At 37.1% G+C, this 20010-nt stretch overlaps 1 protein-coding gene and 1 long non-coding RNA gene across 3 annotated transcripts in view; one reads left to right on the top strand and one right to left on the bottom strand.

The window, feature by feature from the left end:
* Positions 1-7045, top strand: part of LOC123644434 — a 75005-nt gene extending 67960 nt beyond the window's left edge. For both annotated transcript variants that reach the window (XR_006737126.1, XR_006737127.1), the window contains exon 3: positions 6986-7045. This is a non-coding gene — a long non-coding RNA (uncharacterized LOC123644434). The remainder of the gene's footprint in view (positions 1-6985) is intronic.
* CNGB3 (cyclic nucleotide gated channel subunit beta 3) overlaps positions 1-20010 on the bottom strand; it is a 146166-nt gene that overhangs the window by 104590 nt on the left and 21566 nt on the right. The window lies entirely within an intron of this gene.

The raw sequence follows: 20010 nt of genomic DNA, 5'->3' as shown, positions 1-20010 counted from the left end.
GCATTTAAGACGCATACACATTTTGTATTATTATAGATAATTATTATTCCACATACAGTAGTTTACCACCTAACAGTTTTTTGAATAAATCTTTTATTTTCTTATAATTTATGATGTAATCTTCATTCTCCTTTAGTGAGTTATTTTTCTTATTATTTAGATTCCTATTTTAAATAAGACTAATCTTTAACATGCATCCAAATATTTATACATAACACATAATTCTTCATTCATAGATTTTTTTTCAGGGATCTTTTTCCTTCCACTTACAGACATGGTCAAAATTAAAAAAAATTGTGTGTGTTGTGTTGGTAAAGAAAGGTTCGGGAGTGGGAAGGAAGAGAAGAAAATGAGAGCTTTATGGTAATTTATTTTTCTCAGAATAGGAATTCATTAAGTGCACACAATTTGATCTTCTTCTAATTGTTACCTTCTACCGCTTTAGTCATTGTTTTCCTTTGATCTCTTTTCGGCTTTGCACTTGTCCTGGTGTGCGGCTGCATAACATCTAGTGGACGGGCACTAGAGGGCAGTGTGAGCGCATGTTTAGGGGTCCAAAACTTGCCACTGCTCAGAGGCAGTTCTGAGTAGAGTTCAAGCTTTGTTTTGACTGCTGCTGTGCCTCTTTTTCTTAGCTTAATCCATGCTTTGGTTCAGCAGTCCAGTGCACAGTAGGGGCCAGCGCTGGAAAGACTATTACATATTGCCAGGGAGCTTGTACAACCAAGTAAAGACTTATGTGGGTTTTACACTGTGAATTTATTCATTTATTCATTTGTATTTTTCAACAAAGAATTAGCAGCTATAGGCTATATATGAGTGTTGGGATTATAAGTCATTTTTACTTTTATTTTGTCCTATTTTCAAATTTTCTACAGTGGGCATGTGCAAACTACACTATGAGAAAGAATAAATACTATAAAAATGAATATATTTTTTTGTATTGTTTCTGGCAGCCAGAACTTATTGAAAATTACAGTTGACCCATGAACAAGGTGGAGGTTAAGAGCACTGACCCCTTGCACAGTCAAAAATTCTGTATAACATTTGACTTTCCCCGAAACTTATCTTCTAACAGCCTACTGTAGGCCAGAAATCTTATAACATAAACAGTTGGTGGCTTCATATTTTGTATTTTATATGTTCTAGATATTGTATTTTCACAATAAAGTGAGTTAGAGGAAAAATGCTATTAAAATCATAAGGAACAGAAAATATATTTTTGCTATTTATTAAGTGGAAGTGGAGTATCATAAAGGTCTTTGCCCTCATCATCTTCACTTTAAGTAGGATGAAGGGGAGGACAAAGGGGAGAGGTTGGTTTTCCTGTCTCAGAGGCAGCAGAGGCAGAAGAAAATCCTTACATAAGTAGACCCCACAGTTCAAAACTGTGTTGTTCAAGCATCAACTGTATTAAAGAATTGTACTTATGATAGGGACAGAAAAGAAGGAAAAATCCTTTAGGCGCTATTTTCCTATATTGTTAACCAGATGGTGAAAACTTAGCTATAATGGTGATAGAGCCATTGGAAAGTGTCCATCAAGAAAAAAATAAAAATATAAATCCCTGGAAACTAGGCTTGCTTGAGGCTGCCTGGGTGCAAGTTCTGTCTTGCGCAGCTCTTTATCCCTGAAAATCTTGTGGTTTTTGCCACTTCTCCTAAGGCGTTGCTCTGAAGGACTTTCTGTCTGGACTTTGGGAGCCACATTAGGGACTTGGAGGTTTCTCTCTAGCTGATTGGCACTTAGTTCACCTTGGGGAGATGAAACAATGATCTCCATGTCAGAGGCACTGCAGCAGTGACGCCTTTCAACCTGGAACTGGGAATACAATTTCTCACAGATTAGTTCTATAGTTCTTTTCATGCAGCACTGGTCTTAAGGAAATTATAATCTAAATTGAATTCTGTAGGCTACCTTGTCGTCTGTCATTTTGTTACAATGGAAAAATGCATTAGGAGTTTCAAACAACCAGTGACTTTTAAAACACCATTTTTTTTTGAGGTATCAGCTGTATAAGCAAATGACAGGGAGGCAGTAGATCTCCTTCTAAATGAAAGTCACCAGAAACTTGGGGACTAGACCTCTGGCATTAGCAGCTACATCTAAGGAAAGATTGAAGCTAAAAATTGGATTTGGAATTAAAGTAACCGATATCCAAGCATTTAGAGCTGTCCACAGGCAGTAAACTTCTCCCCACAGCTCCCAGAAGACATTTTTGAAGAAGCAAATTGTCTAGGAATTCTAATTATCTGCTGAAATCTTTTGCCAATATTTCACTTTGAGTAGAATTCTCATATGTATTTCTGTTAGTGAGTAGGCAGCTTTCTCATTTCGCCAATTAAATCTAAGGTCTTGGGAAGTTTTCGTTTTCATCTTTTGAGTTTTGTTAAGCCCTTCATGTGTTCACCAGTTCAATTTATACTATGGGCCAGTAAACTATTTAAATTTCCCAGAGTGAATAAACCTCAGGTGTGAGGAAAAGTAAAAGGTGGTGGCAGATAGTCCTCCAAAAATGGCCACACCCTCATCCCTGGAACCTGTGAACATGTTACGTAGCAAAAGGAATTTAGCAGGTTACAGAGGTTAAAAAGGGAAGAATATCCTGGATTAGCTGGGTGGGCCCAATCTAATCACATAAGCCCTTAAAAGCAGAAGACCTTTTCTGAGTGCAAACAGAAGGGATGTTGCAGACAAAAAATTGTCAAATTCAAGTACCAAGAACAGGCTGGATATCAGGGACACAGCAGATAGGAGCATGAGGGTTCAGAGAGGAGTTGTTACCCGAGTTACAGCCTTCTGGGGTGGAGCTGCAGATGGTTTACACATAGAGCCAGAGTCTTTGGCCTCAGGTAGTCAGTCAGTAGGATGGTAAATTGCTGGACCTGCTACATTTGTATTTGCACCAATGTATGGAGTTGGTCCAAATGGTGCAGATTATAGGGAGACACAGGGTAGGAATAGTGGGTGATGCAGAACCAGATGCTGATCCGAAAAATCCAAGACAGAAAACTCGTTGCTGCTGTTGTTACACCTGGCTAAGTTGTCACAAAGTCATCAATGAGGAAGACTTGCTAACTTTAGAACTTTCTTTATTGAGGCTCTGCTCGGATGGTGAGCTAAGTATGGCAATTTAATTGCAGCTGCTTGTGTAAATCTCCTGTTAATAAAAAGAACACAGTTCCTTTCATATTGTGGTTTGTATTCTTCAGTAAATCTTTAAAAAATAATCTTTAGAAAGTAGAGAGTGAAGTGCTTTTTCAGGTCCTGTTAAAACCAAATGTACTATCATCTAAGGATAGATTGATGATTGAGTAGAGATTGCTGTACCTAAGGAGGCGGCCTAGGCAAACGGCCCCTCTTCCCCTCAGATTAATGTCTGAACAAGGCCTATTTAAGTCTCCATGAACCATATGTTATATTTTCAGTTCCTTTCAAAACACATGTTGGTATAGTTTCAGCAAAACATTCATTACTTTAAAAAATACCCTGTGCTTCTAATTTTAAAAGCATGTGAGTAAATGTATTGCTCATTAGTGTGAGAAAAACACTGCATTGAGTACCAAGTAGGTAAAAGTGCAATAGCCTTGAGAGCTCTTTCATGTGGCCACCATTTGTATATCAATCCCGGGGAGAAACAAAACCTTTCTTCAATTAGCTTTGCCCTGAATAGAAGGCTTGCTGTGTCCCACAGCCTGGTGCATTTGTTATGTGGACTGATGCCTACTGAAGTCCAGACTTAGACCATTGTTTTTCTTTCGTTTGAGTCTTAAATCATGTTCTAGACTCTGAAGGTGAACACCTAATGCAATCACCCCCTGATTACAGTGCTTTCTCCAAATCTGGTTATCATATGAGTCATTAGAATAATTGCAGTTGAAACCACCAATTGCAGAGAGGAAATTGAATGCATAACTTCTACTTCTTGTACTTGTGGAATCAGTTAAGGCATGAGGGTTCAATTTTGTTCTTGACCCCAAATAGCTTAAGAGTATATTAAATTGTGAATTTTCTATGAGCCATTGGAAAAAAACCTGGTGGTAGTTTGTGATAAAAATATTATAAAATCAGATGTGGAGCTTGATCAAAAATATTCATGGAAGATGTGCTGAGTTACTTAAGAGAAATTAACTTGACAATATTTTAAACTTAAGAATTTAAAAATAAAGTCACCAGTTTATGGGGAAAAATATTATCTTCCCTCCAAAATTATATAATTCAGCAATCTCATTCATTCATTAATTCAGCACTTGTTTATCATAGGCCTATTTATTATATGCCAGGAAGTCCTTTGGGAATTGAGAATATAGAAATAAACATAACAAAGTCCTACTGCCAAATATGTTACTTTCTAGTAAAGAAAGGTAGACAACATAGACATTAAAAACATATAGAATTCGTCAGGTGATGATAAATGCTATGAAGAAAAACAAATCCGGGTAAGGGATATGGAGAGTGATAGGGATTGCTGTGTCCTACACAGTGGTCAGGGAAGGCCCCTCCAATAAGATGACATTTGGGCAGAGACTTTGAAAGGTGTGAGGAGGGAGGAAGTTATGCAGATATCTGGGGAAGATTGTGCCAATAGGGCTGGCTCAACATAAGATAGTGAGAGTGGTGGGAGCTAAGTCAGGGAAGCAGCAGGGGCATTTAGGAGACCGAAAGCAGATAATGTTGGGCTATGTGGGCCTTGGTGAAGACTTCAGCTTTTACTCAGCATGAAGTGGGAAGCCCCTGCTGAATCTGGAGGAGAAAGGGATGATTTGCACTTTCACAGGGTCATCCAGGCTACTCTGTTGAACATAGACCACAAGAGGGCAAAGGGTGGAAGCTCAACAACCTATAGGTTATTCAAAGCCATGGGAGAGACATGAACTAGGGTAGCAGCAGTGGAGGTCTGAGATGTGATACAGGCTGAATCTATCTCAAAGGAACAGCCGACAGAATTCCTATTGGATTGGCTGGACTGAATGAAAGAACAGGGTGAATTTTTGGCCTCAGCAAAGAGAAGAATGAAGATGCTTTGTACTGAGATGGGGAGGATTATACGAGGAGAAGGTTTGGAAGAGGTAAGCGAAATTAAGAGTTGGTTTTGGACCTGTACATTTTCACACCAAAGTGGAGGTGTTAACTAGGCAATTGGTAATTCAACCTGGGGTTCTGGGGAGATATCCCAACTGAAGACATGAGTTTGGGAATCATCAGAGTGTCAGAGTTGCTTAAAGCTGTGGGATTGGATAAAATCACCTACTAACAGAATGCAGATAGAGTAAAGAAGGGGTCTGAGGATTATGCTGGGGCTCTTTAAAGTTTAAGTTGGGGAAGTGAAGAGGAGCCATCAGTGAACAGCAAGAAATGTCCAGTGAGGTAGGGCTTCAGTCAAAAAGAGTAGAGTCCAAATGCAGATGGCATTTCCCCAAATGCTTAATGAAGATAGCATTTCAAAGCAGGAGTGAGGGATCAACTGTGAATAAATGCTGATAGGTGGAAAAAAGCGGGACTGAAGCCTGGCTCTTGGGCCTGAGCACATTTTTGACTTTGGTAAAAGTGGTCAAGAGCCAATCAAAGCTTTCATAAAAGTAGATAAAAGCTGGTGGAATGAAGGAATAAAATCCTGGTTGAATCAGGTTCAAGAGAACGTGAGAGAAGAAGTAGAAAAACCGAATATAGGAAACTGGTTTGAAGAGATTTGCTGTGAAGGGGAATAGAGAAATAGGGCAATAGCTGGCCACTCACATGGAGTCAAGGGAGGCATTTTGTTGCTATTATTGTTTAAATGTGGGAAATGCTACAAAGTGTTTATATGCTTATAGAAATGATCAAACCGAGAGGAAAAAAAATTAGGTGTCATGGGAGTGAAAAGGAACAATTGCCATAGCAATGTCTGTGAGTAGGCAAGAGGGGATTAGCACAGCAATGAAGGAGTTGGCCTGAGACATGAGTATGTTCAGTCCATTCTTTATAACAGAAGTAAAGGCTGATGACATGGCACCGACACAGATATGTGCTACATTTGCCAGTGGAAGCACACGGAACTTTTCTTCTAATCGCTCCTATTTTGTCAACTTGTCCCCTTGTTGTTTTTGCTGTAGCATGGAGTAACATGGTTGTTTCTCAGTGTTACAATAACCAGTGCTTGGCAAACTCAAACAGCCCTGTTGCTGTGAGCTGGCTGCCCACGGAAGGGCACTGGTGAACAGTTGCATATGAACAGTTGCAATGTTATGAATCATTAGGCTAGGTAAAAGCAATTTACCCAGCTGATTGTTGGCTCATAAACAAGTTGCTAGAATATCACTTGTCTCAGCAGAATTAGGGTGAACATTTATTGATATAGAATTATTAGCCATTTAAGCTTTCAGTTTTATGGTTTACCACACTGTGTAACAAACTGTCCAGATACTGTGGGATGCTGGAAAAGTACAAAAATAAATGAAAACATTACCATCCACATAAAAGAACTGTCAAGATATTTTATGGCTAGTGAAAACAGCCATATTTGAAAAAATTCCTACATTTAAAATGAGAACAATATTTAAGTCTAAAGCTATACTCATAAAATTTCTATCAGAAATTTAAAAAATATGTAAGTTGTACCTTTGTGATTCCCCTTCTTGGAATATACTCGAATAAAGCACATAATGTTTTATTCACAAAGTGGTGACCTTCAACCGCATGTACTGAGTGCCAGACTCTGTGCTAAACATTTGAGATAAAATGATCAGTCCCTCTGGCAAAAGAGTTATCTCCCACCCCTGTGCCTGCTGACTTGCGGAAACATTCAAGTCCCTTCCTTGCTTGAAAAGGAGGGTAGAGTGGGTGTGGGGGTGTCTTATAAGCTGCCCTTCTCCACCCTGGCCCCCACGATCAGCTTACTTTTAGGTTGCATATGGGGTTGCTTCTCTCAACAACTCTGTGTGGCATTTGTGCTGCTTTTTGGAAACCTAGATGTTGTGAATCAATGCCTGAAATGTTCTCTTTCTAGGTGGACATCTGTTTTGTTTCTGAAATGACTCAACTCTTTTGTCTGCTACTGTCACCAGGTAGGGTGGTATCCCCTGCCCCTTACTCTCATTTCTACTCCTTTCATCTCCTCTTGTTCTTGTCTCCTGCTGATGTAGACCACTTTCCTCCTCCCCAGAGGATGAAGATATTAAGAAACACAGCAGTCATCCATCTATTCTTTCACAGCAGTGAGCTCCCATTTTATCTATTTTAACCAGGTCTTCTAGCCATTACGTTAAGTGAAATAAGACAAGCACAGAAAGACAAATCTCACATGTTCTTATTCGTATGTGGCAGCTAATTATTAGAAACAATAGATCTCATGGAGACAATGAGTAGAATGTTGGTTACCAGAGACTGGGAAGGGTAGTGGGGAAGAGGGACAAAGTGGGGATGATTAATGGGTACCTCAGTCAATTAACTTTCCAATAGAATCAATCAAACCTCTTTTCTAGGGTCTTGCTATTGGTTCATATTTGAACTATTCTGAGTGCATTAAAGACGTTGGCTGCAAAAAAAAAAAAGAAGGAAGTTGGCTACAAAAACATTCTCTTACCACAGAAGATGGCTTATTAAATAGCATCAGACAAAAAAATATCTAAAATATAAACATCTAAAAAAACCACAAACCTACAATATAAACCAAGAGTCTAAAGCAATATTTAGAAAAATAAACTGAAAGGAAATACAGTAAAAGTGATTAAAATATAAAACCTATTCTTTTTATAGCTTTGATTCTATCCTCTATAATGGCTTTATATTGGGAAAGACACTAATGAATACTTTTCCTGTAGACCACATCTCAGATTTCATAATGGAATTAGATTTTGTGACAGCGAACTTGCTTAGAGTTCATCTATTCTTTCAAGGCAGAGATGGCAAACTGGTGACCTATTGCTGTGTTGTGTCTGGCTTATAGTTTGACAGAATTTCAAATTATTTTGGTAGTATTTCAAAATATGGAAATCTAGATATTGGGGTTTTCCTGAAAAAATCAGATGATAGGGCATCACTGGACCCCCTCTCCATATGAGAACTCTCAGCTAGATTGGCTCTTTTTGAAAGGAAGAATCTTTCAGTGCACTCAAGTTCATCTCAGTATCCCCTTCTAACCTCCCGTCTCTTCTGTTATCAGCCTCCCTCTGTTGTCTTGATGTCCCAACTGTGTTTAATTTATGGATATTATCTGTCTGCCTCATAGAAATCTGAATTTGTCCACTCATGTAATTTTCAAAAAATTTCAATCAGTCACTCAAACATCATATGGCTCCCCTCACTTTGCTAGGTACACCAGAAGACCCAGTTTTTAAAAGTCATAATTTAAATTCCATAGAACAGTACAGAAGATGTCTAATTTCCTTCTTTCTATGCCAAAGGAAAGGAAATAGACACAGAAGTTCTGTTTGCTCTGGTTTTCTATGGCAACAGGCAACTGAGCTGTCATCTCTCCATGATAAATAGTGAAGAAATTAAGACAGTACCGCAAACTGTGTCTGTAGGCTGGTTCCTCTCTCAGGGTTACTACATATACTCATAAAATTTTTGTCTTTTGTCTGCTGACTCACGTCTAACCGCCTACCAGTAAAGAACTCTTGCTGTTTCTGATACTAGCCTGCTTCATCTTGGTACAGTGCATCTAATTTTAGGTGGTATTATTAATAACTTTTAAGGGTAGAAAGCACAGGTAGAGGCTCTAGCAGGTAATTCTCCACAATATATGATATATAATACATAGTATATGAATATTATATTAATACATATTATATATTATATAATATATTATAACATATACTTACGTATGTACTACTAATAATTACTTGTTTTTGATGGACAGATTTCACTGTATTGAGTACCACGCCCACTGTTTCAATCCTGGGATTATATGATATATTGGTTTACTCTAGGCTATTAATTAAAGTATACTGTGCTTCTGATATTTGATTTTGAAAAATGGAAAATGAAATAGCAGTAATAACATATCACAAACATACCAAGTTGATTAAGTCATTACAATGTTAAAGTATCTTAATGCAAAACAAAATTTAAATGTCTGTTATCAATCCCAAAATAACATTATCAATCCTCAGAGAAAGCAGCAATGAGAATTTTCGTATTTGGGTATTTTTCTGATTCTTCCTTTTTTATTTTGCTTATGATTTGTTTTGTAATGCAAAGTCTTTTTTGTATTTAGGTAGTAAAGTTTATTTAGTTTTTTTTTTTAGTTCTTCTGAATTTTGAATCTTAGGAGTTAATGTACATTTCCAGGTTATAGAAGAATTAGCACATTTTTTCCCAGTACTTGTGTGGTTTTATTATTTTACATTTAAATCTCTGGCTTATTGAGAATTTATAATGGTGTATTGTATGAGGGACAAATCCAATTTTAGTTTTTGCATACGATTATCTATTTACTCTAACACTACTTATTTAAATCTGCCTTTTTCCTACTGATTTTAGAGGCCAACCTTATAGTATATCACATTTTTGTATGCAATTAGATTTATTTCTGTATTCTCTATTCTGTTACATTAGATCTAGAAGATTTTACAGTGTACCTAAAGTATAGTATATGGTTAAGTTTTTTATATGCTCTGTGTAAGCTTGAAACAACTGTATATTCTTCAGGAACTGGATATAAGGGTTCTCTAAATGTCCTTTAGATGTAATTTGTTAATTTTGGTGTTCAAATATACTACATCCTAAATGACTTTTTAATGCTTGATGTATTCATAAACAGAGAGAAGTATTTTAAAATCATCTACTCTAGGAGTACAGAATTACTGATTTTATTTTGTAATTCATAGAATTGCATGCTCTCTCTCATCTATCTTCTTATAATATTAAAACCACATAAGTTTAAAATATGGAGGCTAAATATTCTATTTTAGTTAATTAAATATTTTTCAAAGATATTTTAACATGTATGTTTAATTAAGAAATTCTGAAATTAATCAAATTCTTAATTCTTTTAGATGTCAATCATCCCTTTTTAGAGGGGAGATTTTAGTTCTATCATATTTTTAAAGATAGAATTTATTCTTGAGAGCAGTTTTACATTCACAGCAAAACTGAGAAGAAGGAACAGAGATTTCCCATATTCCTCTGCACCCACACGCATAGCCTTCCCTAATATGGACCTCCCCCAAAAGGGTGGTATATTTGTGACAACTGGTAAATCTACATTGACTCATCATTATTATCCAAATTCCATACTTAACATTAGGGTTCACTCTTGGTGTTGTACATTCTATGAGTTTGGACAAATTTATAATGACATGTATCTGCTGTAGTATCATACTGAGTAGTTTTAATTGCCCTAGAAATCCCCTTGTTCTTCTTATTCATCTCTCTCACCTCCCAATCCCAGGCAATGACTGTCTCCATTCACAGTTTTGCCTTTTCCAGATTAGCATACAGTTAGAATCATATGGTATGTAACCTTTTCAGATTGGCTTCTTTCACTTAGTCATACACATTTAAGTTTCCTCCATGTCTTTCATGGCTTGATTAGCTCATTTTTTTTAGCACTGAATAATTAATATTCCATCATCTGGATGCACCACAGTTTATTTATACATTTACCTACCGAAAGACATTTTGGTTGCTTTCAAGTTTGTCCGTTATGAATAAAGCTGCTGTAAACATCTGTGTGCACATTTTTGTGTGGATGCAAGTTTTCACCTTCTTTGGATAAATACCAAGGAGCATGATTACTGGCTCATATGGTAAGAGTACGTTTACTTTTGTAAGAAACCACCAAACTGTTTTTTGAAGTGTCTGTACCATTTTGCATTCCCACCAGCAATGAAGGAAAATTTCTCTTGCTCCAAATCTCTGCCAGCAATGTCAGTGTCATAGATTTGGACCATTCTAACAGGTGCATCGTGGCATCTTGTTTTAATTTGCATTTCTCTGATGACTTATGATGTAAAGCACCTTTTCCCATGCTTATTAGCCATCTGTATACTTTTTGGTGAGGTATTTGTTAAGGTCTTTGGACCATTTTTAATTGGGTTGTTTATTTTCTTATTGTTGAGTTTTAAGAGTTCTTTGTATATTTTGGATACCAGTCCTTCATAAGATTCTTTGCAAATATTTCCCTCTAGTCTGTGGCTTATTTCTTCATTCTCTTGACCATAGCATTCACAGAGCAGAAATTTTTTATTTTAATGGAGTCCAGCTTATCAATTCTTTCTTTCATAGACTGTTTTTGGTTTTGCATCTAAAAAGTCATCACCAAACTCAAGATCGTCTAGATTTTCTCTTTTGTTATCTTCTGAGTTTTATTTTGTTTTACATAAATATTAACAAGTTAATTATGATTTCATGTTAATTTTTTAAAGGGTATAAAGTCTGTGTCTAGATTCATGTTTTTGCATATGTATGTCTAGTTTTTCCAGCAACATTTGTTGACAAGACTGCCTTTTCTCTATTGTATTGCCTTTATTCCATTGTCAAAGATAAGTTGACCATATTTATGTTTGCCTATTTCTGGGCTCTCTCTTCTGTTCTTTAAACTATTTGTTTATTCTTTCATCAATACTCCACACTGTCTTAATTACTGTAGCTTTAGAGTGAGTCATGAAGTCAGGTAGTGTCAGTCCTCCAACTTTGGTCTTCTCCTTCAATACTGTGTTGGCTATTCTGGGTCTTTTGCCTATCCATATAAATCCACAGAATCATTTTTTTTGATAGCCACAAAATAACTTGCTGGGGTTTTGACCGGAATTCCATTAATTTATAGCACAAGTTGGGAAGAACTGGTATCTTGACAATATTTAGTCTTTCTATTTATAAACATAAATATTTTGTTTATATCTCATTTGGAGCCCTCAGCTTAGATGTTATTGTAATTGTTTTATGGTGTCAATGTTTATTTCTATTTATCCCCATTCTTGTCATTTTCTTTGCTTATTTCATCTTGAATCTCTGTGCTGGATTGCCTATTTGCAATCAGTAACATTTCTTTCCCTTTTTATACTCTCCCATGCTATTGCAGTGGCTAGAAGACTGGAAACCTTAGTCTTAAGAACCACTTGGCAGGAGGTTTGATTTACAGTCTACCAATGAGAGGCATATGTAGGAGATTTGGAAGTTGAAAGAGAGGCACTTGTCATTTTTCCTCTGGTAGGTGACAAGAGCGTACTTTCTCAGAGGCAGCAGCAGCTTCTTGAAATTTCTTAAGACTACATATACTAATGCCAGTCCCCACATTTAGAGTTAAGAGGTGACTGTGCCTTTGGGAACTACTTTTTGCATTTTCTTAATTTTTGGGTTGCAGTCTCTACCTCTGAAATTTGCTCTTCTAACCCTTATAACAATTTTCAAACTAATTAATTCCGTATATTTAATTACTTACTGTTTGAAATATTGAGAGATAAATTCTTTTTTCCTGAATGAACCCCAACTAATCCAATTTAAGTCTTTTTTTCTCAGATCATTTTTCTTTTCCTTGAGGTACGTATGTTAAAATTTTTCTAAACTCCCTTCATTTTTGCTTGACTGAAAATGTTTGTATTTTACTGTCATATTTGAATAATAATTTTCCAGGTATAAAATCTCAGATTAACTACTATCTTTAGAATCTTGATAATGCCATTCTGCTGTCTACTGGTTTTCATTCTTACTGTTGAGAAGTAGGTATTAATAGTTTACTTCTCCTATTTTAGGTAATCTGTATTTTTTCTCTGGCTAATTTAAAGATCTTATTTCTCTCTTTTGTACTTTTAAGCTTCACTAGAATGTTTTTAGGGTGAATTTATTTTATTTATGCTGATTTGTATTTATATGGCTTGCTGAATCTGAGAATCACTGCCTTTTATTAATTGTATTATCTCTTTGAATATTGGTTCTCCACCATTCCACTTATTATCATCTCCTGGAATTCTACTATATGCATGTTGTATCTTCTCACACTAGTGTCCATGCTTCTTAGTCTCTCTCACATACTCAGTCTCATTCTCTTACTCTTTCATACTTTTCTTTTTTTCTTTTGTCACCCTCTACTCCTCTCTCTCACACTTTCCATTTTTTTTCCTGTGGTGGAATTCTAGGTAATTTCTTCAGCTCTATGATCCACTTTACTGACTCGTCAGTGGTCTGATCTGCTGCCTAGAGCCCACTGACTTTCTAATTTTAGAGATTATATTTTATTTCTAGAAGTTCTGCTTAGTTCTTTTGAAAAAAGAGCCCATCAATTTTTATAGTTTCATGTTCTTTTATCTTATTTTTAATCTTCTCTTTTAGTTCTTTAAGTATATTTTGTATGTTTATTTTATATCCTGTATCTGATAGCTTCATTATCTTCACATATTAAGCATCTGATTCTGTAGCTTGTTTCTGTTGTCCTGTTTACAGTAATTTACTTCTTCATGTGTTTAGTAATTTTTGATTGTTAGTTCATGTTTACTGGAACTTTACCTGTGGGGATACTTTGAAGCCTAGTTTTACAGTTTATTTTCTTCCAAATTATATTAACTTTTGGCAGATATCTGGGCCCCCAAACTGAACCATTTGAAATACTTTCTTTTTAGATGGAGCTTTTTTTCAAGATATAGATGTCATAGGAATTCTGGTTCTAGACCTCTTTGAATATTGGTTTATGATTAAGAATTCCTAGAGGGATAATTTTCTTCCTTTCCTTTCATTTACTTTTCTTTCCTGTTCTTCCCTTGCCCTTGCAGGCCCTTTCTTTCCTTTTCCTTCCTCTCTTCTTATCTTATCTCATCTTGTCTCATCTCTCCTCCACTCCTTTCCTTTCCTCTCCTTTTTCCCTTCTTTTCTCCCCTCTCAATTTTTTTTTCCCACTTAGAGCCAGAATAAAGACACACTGTTCCTTTCCAAGGGATAGTTTCCCTTCCAATGAGTTACCCTTTGGGAATCCTTGTTTTAAGGAGGACTCTCCAATCTATTCTTGTATCCACTTTAACCCCAGGTGTTGTGTCACTGATGACATATTTTACCTCAAATCTAGGCCATAAAAGTTTGGAATAAATCCTCAAAGCAAACACCAGTTTTTGAAATTTTCTATCAATAGCCTTTATTTTCCATCAGCTTATTCATGCATTAAAATATGATTTTATATTTTATCTAGTATTTTAATTTATATTCACCCCAAATAATTTTCTATAAACATTGAGTCTGCCATATTGCTAGAAATAGAAGTTAGCAATCATTATTAAAAAGGAATTGACAATCTGTTGTTCAAAGTGTTTGCAATGCTTAATTATAAAAATATTTCTTACCATAGAGGAAAATTTTAATTTGGGACTAAAAGTAATAGTGCATCATTTTTATTACGCATCCCACAAAATTGGAAGGCATGTAGCAGGTTTCCTTTTTTTTTTTTTTGCAAGCTTATAAATTATTGAAGTATAAATTGCATTTTATTTTTGTAAACTTGATAGCTGACATTCCTTTTCTATTTCAACTATAAAGTCACGTATGGATTTTTAGCATCTTTACTGCAGTGATTCTTGCTTTTTCTAGCTACAAGACAATAAACGTCAGTGTTTATGAGTGGTGATAAGATTCTGAATTCTATTCTGCTCTCATTGTTCCTGCTGTGAAATGATTGCCTATTTTAAAACTGCTCAAATAGAGACTGATTGCTATTATGAACAAAGAAGATTATTCATAGAAATAACCTTCCTCCTCAGTATTATGGGTAGCAATGGTGATGAAAAGCCATATATTATACTGTAAAAGTCAGTCTTGCAGCACACCCCCATCACAGGCACTGAACATTTCACTCACTTGCTTGTTCATCATTTAACCACTTAACCTATCAGCCATTCAACTCTGTCTCCTTTTTCAGACACAGCTATTTGATGTTTCCGGCAAAACACATCTTTTTCTGCTTGCTATTCATTAGTGTCCATCAAAATATATTTTTATATATTAAAAAATAAGGATGTGCTAGATAGAATGCCAGAAACAGGCCCGTTTTCCTTGGTAATGAACAATGGGTCTTCATAGAGGTGAAGCCCTGTCTTTCAGAAGCTAAATGATTCATCTGACAAAATAATGAATTGGTTGCTTTTTGGAGGGGGAAGATTTGCAAAAAAATTTTTTTCCCTGGATGGACAATTTGGAAATGTTGTGAAAGGATAAAAAAAGAAACAAAGAAAAAAGCTAGTTTAATATTGAAGGAGCTCAGGAAGTTTTACCCCAAAATATGACTCGTTCATATAAAGAGTATTTTGAATTATAGGCTCTTCAAAATAAAAAGGCATTGGAAGGGGATGTCCCTCTATCTGCATAAACCAGACCGACCAATCAAAAGATCAAAGGGGCAATTGACTTCCTTTCCTTTCCCTGTTATCTCAGTATATTGCAGGAAAAATGATCAAGAAGGCAACCAGACCTGGCCCAAATCATTTAAATATAATACCTGTCTCTCAGGTTAATTTGATTTGCAAAGAGAATCTGTCTCCCCCATCCATTTGTCCTCCCTAGCACTATTTGTCACCCCTAAACAGAATGACCTGCACTCCTCATTTCCCCTCCCCTCCAAAAAGACAGGTATAAAAATAGCTGAACTTCACTGGGATATCAAGTAGTCACTCTGTGATTCTTCCCATGCACATGGTAAATAAACATTTCTCTTATTAATCTGCTTTAATTGTGAGTTGATCTTTCAGTGAACTTTTGGGAGAGAAAGGGAAAGTTTCCCCTCACCCCTACAGTTTGGTGTAGGCAGCAGGATCTCAAAGCCATTCTACTCTTCTGAAAGCCACAGTGAGGAGAACGGAGAGTCTGACCAGCTGGCAACATGGTAAAATGCCTTACTTACCAGTCAGACTCCCGGTTTTCCTCCCTCTGTGGGCTCTGATTGAGCAGAGGGTAAAAGATTACTGACTCAGGGAGGTGGGCGGTGGGGGGAGGGGATGGAGGTATGACTACATGATGAGTGTGATGCGCACTGTTTGGGGAATGGGCACGCTTGGAGCTCTGACTCGGGGGGATGGGCGGTACATGGGCAACGTATGTAACCCGAACTTTTGTACCCCCATAGTAAGCTGAAATTAAAAAAAAAAAGAAAAGACAAAGCAAAAAAAAAAAAAAAAAAGATTACTGTCCTTTCCAAATTTAAAGTTAATGAGAGAAAAGGTTCTTGTGAATGACTAGTCTTGTGAGTGACTCTGATATTGGTATATTTTTTGGTACTTTGTGTTATGAATATTCACAGTGAGTCCCTCTTCTCTCAGAAATAGCCTTTTTTGTTCTTGTTCTTTCTTTTGTCATTGTCTTTCTGTGTTGTTTTTGTCATGAAGAGGGTTACCACAGGGTAGAACTTTGAGCTGGCCCTGTGGACTAGCCAGTCACAGGGTTCTGACTAGGACGTCTGTCTATTAAGACAAAAACTTTGCTGAGGGTCCCTGAAAAAAAAAATGGCGTTTCCCTATCATCTTGTTATTTGTCCCTGAGCTTGTCTTGTGACTAAGTGGGAATTCTCTCCTCAGTCTCCGCCATCTGGGGGACATATTTTTTTTTTTTCTGGGAACATGTCAGGTGGCCAATCTGGAAAAGCATGGGGGTTTGAGACATGTAGGATTGTAAGCAGCACACTCTTTGTACTGAACACGTCAAGCTCTAGGGGACGTCTTGGTCTTAAAATGTCCTACCCTTTTTGTTATTTTGTCTGTTTCTGTGAGTGAATTTTTGGGAATCTTGGAAACTGCCTTCTCTGTGCCCTCTCCAGGCTAAACCTGGGCAATTACTCCCTGGGTTTTCTGTGAAGAGGCATGGGATTGAGTAGCTTTTGGAATAAATATACAGTTGAGATTAATGGCCAAGAGATGTATCCTTTAAATTAAAAGACTTCTAAACTTTCTGAAAAATAAATATTAGAGATCTCTTATTTGAAACAATTGCCTTATTTGTATTAACAGAGAAATTAGATTAAGAGAAAGACACATGGCACTATGGCTAGCCTTGAAAATTCTTCTGACAAAATTGAAGAGCAAATATCTGATCTAAAACAAAATGAAAAAAATCCTTTGAACCTTCAACCTGTGGAAATAATGGCATAGGCCAATTTGCCTGGTGGCCTAGTGGTTAAAGGTCTGTGCTTCCACCCCAGTTGCCTAGGTTTGATTCCCGGGCAGGGAATGAGCCTGTTCTGGTTTGATATTTGCATAACTTTCACCATTGATTGATTCTCTTCCCTTCCTTACACAGCATTCGCTTTCCTGTATTCTGTGGAGGCATATGGTGCTTTTAGATATTTACGTATGAATGATCAGCTGAAAAGCTGGGACTCTAGAAAATATGGCTGAACAAAAACTGTGAGTTATACCTTGTTTGTGGCTATCAAGGCTTTTCTTTCTTCGAGCCACCTTTATGGCTTTTCTGGATCTTGTAAAAACTGTTATCCACCTCTCCTCTTGCTTCCTTGATTAAATTATAACCTTGGTCAAGGCTTACTGGTTTCACTTAAAAGGATACTTTAGTTTAAAAGTTCAGAAGCAAAAATGTCAGCTGTTTGGCTAAAATTTGCTGCACTCATCTTCACTCCTCCCTACTCCTTCCTCTCTGCCAATCATGGAGTTTGGGCCAATCAAAGGTGGCCAATTGTTCAAACTGTATTTCAGTAAGGCAAGTGCTGAGCTGTAACCAATCCAGCTGTTTCTGCACCTAACTTCCATATTCTATACATCACTTTCTCTTTTCTGTCCATGAATCTTCAACCATGCTACAGCATTAGGGTCTCTCTGTAACAGAGGAAATGGACCGGAAAAATAAAAAAAAGGCAAAAAGATTTTCTGTCTTTTTGGAACTTCCCCCACTCTTGTGGGAACTGCAGCCTGGCCTGCATCCCTGAGGCAGGTTAGGTCTCTTGGTAAAACTCCCAGGTGGTGCCAGTTCCCCAGGTGGGTGGCTGGCTGAGTTCACAGGTTTTTGTCTTTGGCAAAGATGGGGTGATTAGAATAGTTAACCACAGTAATTGCCTGAAGCTGAGAACCCTCCCTTTAAAAGCTCTGTATTTCTGCCTGTGTTCAGGAAATTTGGGGTTTTGAGATGAGAAGATCTACCATATTTCCTCCTTTGTTGACAAAGTGAATGCCTTTTTCCTTCTTCCTCAAACTGCTTGTCCTCATACTTCTGATTTGGCCTTGTAGACAAGTGGCCGAGTTTTTGGTAACATCTCTGAACCTGTTCTAGTTCAGCTGCCCAATTTGTGAATTGCTCTTTGCTCAATTAAACTCTGTTAAATTTAATTTGTATCAAATGTGGGTTCCAAGATAGCGCTCCCAGAGACCCCCAGGAGCACCGAGAGTCCACGCGATGTACCTGCTAGACCTGTTGTCCGTTGCTGTCTCATTGCAACTGAGGTTTGGGGGTAAGTTCTTTCTCAGGTTCCAGAGTGCCACAGATTGGTGTTTTCAGCTCTCTGAGTTTGTTTGAGTAAATTTTTGATCCTAACTGGGTTCAGAAGTTGTGACAGAAATTGAACTAAGTCTGGGATCAGATTGCATCTGATAATTAATTAGCTTAGATCCAGCCAGAGGCCTCAAATGTAAATGGCAATACTACAGGGGGTGCAAACTCCAGCTTCCAGGAATTTGCAGAGATTTCTGTGTTCTATCCCTTTGTTACTTTTTCTTTTGTATTTGAGTATGGAAAAATCACTGCTTAAGTTGACCGTGGAGATAGATCTGAGAGTGAAAGCCAAGATTCAAAGTAAAAATATGAAATAGCATCCTTCATTTCTGAAGAACTGAGTACTCTACTATGCCATACATGTATAGGTAAAGTGTTAGGCCCTGGAAGTGACAAATGCTTACAGAAATGGCAAAATCTGGCCGGGCACGGTGGCTCACGCCTGTAATCCTAGCACTCCGGGAGGCCGAGGTGGGTGGATCGCTCGAGGTCAGGAGTTCGAGACCAGCCTGAGCGAGACCCTGTCTCTACTAAAAATAGAAATAGATTATCTGGCCAACTAAAAAAATATATATAGAAAAAATTCGCCGGGCATGATAGTGCATGCCTGTACTCCCAGCTACTCGGGAGGCTGAGGCAGTAGGATCGCTTAAGCCCAGGAGTTTGAGGTTGCTGTGAACTAGGCTGACGCCACGGCACTCACTCTAGCCTGGGCAACAAAACGAGACTCTGTCTCAAAAAAAAAAAAAAAGAAATGGCAAAATCTTACCAAAGGCAAAATTGTTGCCTAGCTAGTAATTACTTAAAACAATAAAATAGGTAATTAAAAGATTGATAGTATGAAGAAAAATAATAATATTTAAGAGCCAGCAAATAAAAATTCTTTATAAGAACTATTAGAGCTGCTTCTGTCTGTATGTCTATGTGTCTATAGATGTCATGTGTTTGTGATATTTTACTACCAAATTATATAAAAGAGCTCTAATTAATTAGCTTTAAAAATATAAGCACCTAAATCAATATTTTATCAAGAAAATAGAAACTAACTCAAATGTTTTTTAGTTCACGTGACTTTAAGAATCAATAATTGACCTTTGCTGAGTTTTCTTTTCAATTCTGTTACGCCCGGATTCACAATTTCTCTTTCCATTCACCTTCAGAGGGAGATAGTTAACGTGGACCTGAACACTTCAGAGATACTGTGAGTCTCCTTCAATATTCTCTCAAATTCTCTACGCTGATTTAGACTTTATAGCCTTTACCCAGAGATCGACTCTTGTTCGGTACTTGTTTAGTATGTTAATAATCTTTTATTCTGTAAATAGGGTGTGCTCATAGACTCCTGCATTCTTTTAAAAGCTGTAGCTGAATTGAGGCCATAAAGCTTCTATGTGTAGCTAGACGCCAGTGGATACAGACAGCTGTTACTTAGGACATGAGATATCTCAGAGCACTCAAAAGCTTACTCCAAAATGCCTTTTGTTGCAGCCCTCTCTAGAGCTTACACACTGGCAAAAGGAAAAGCTGCCACTATTTATGCAGAATCCAAATATGCCTTTGGAGTCTGCCATGTAGTTGGCACAATTTGGAAATCTTGTGATTCCTTAACTTCTGCTGGCA

The sequence above is a fragment of the Lemur catta genome, chromosome 9, assembly GCF_020740605.2.
Source record: "Lemur catta isolate mLemCat1 chromosome 9, mLemCat1.pri, whole genome shotgun sequence".
NCBI lineage: Eukaryota > Metazoa > Chordata > Mammalia > Primates > Lemuridae > Lemur > Lemur catta.
This window is presented reverse-complemented; position numbering and strand designations above follow the sequence as displayed.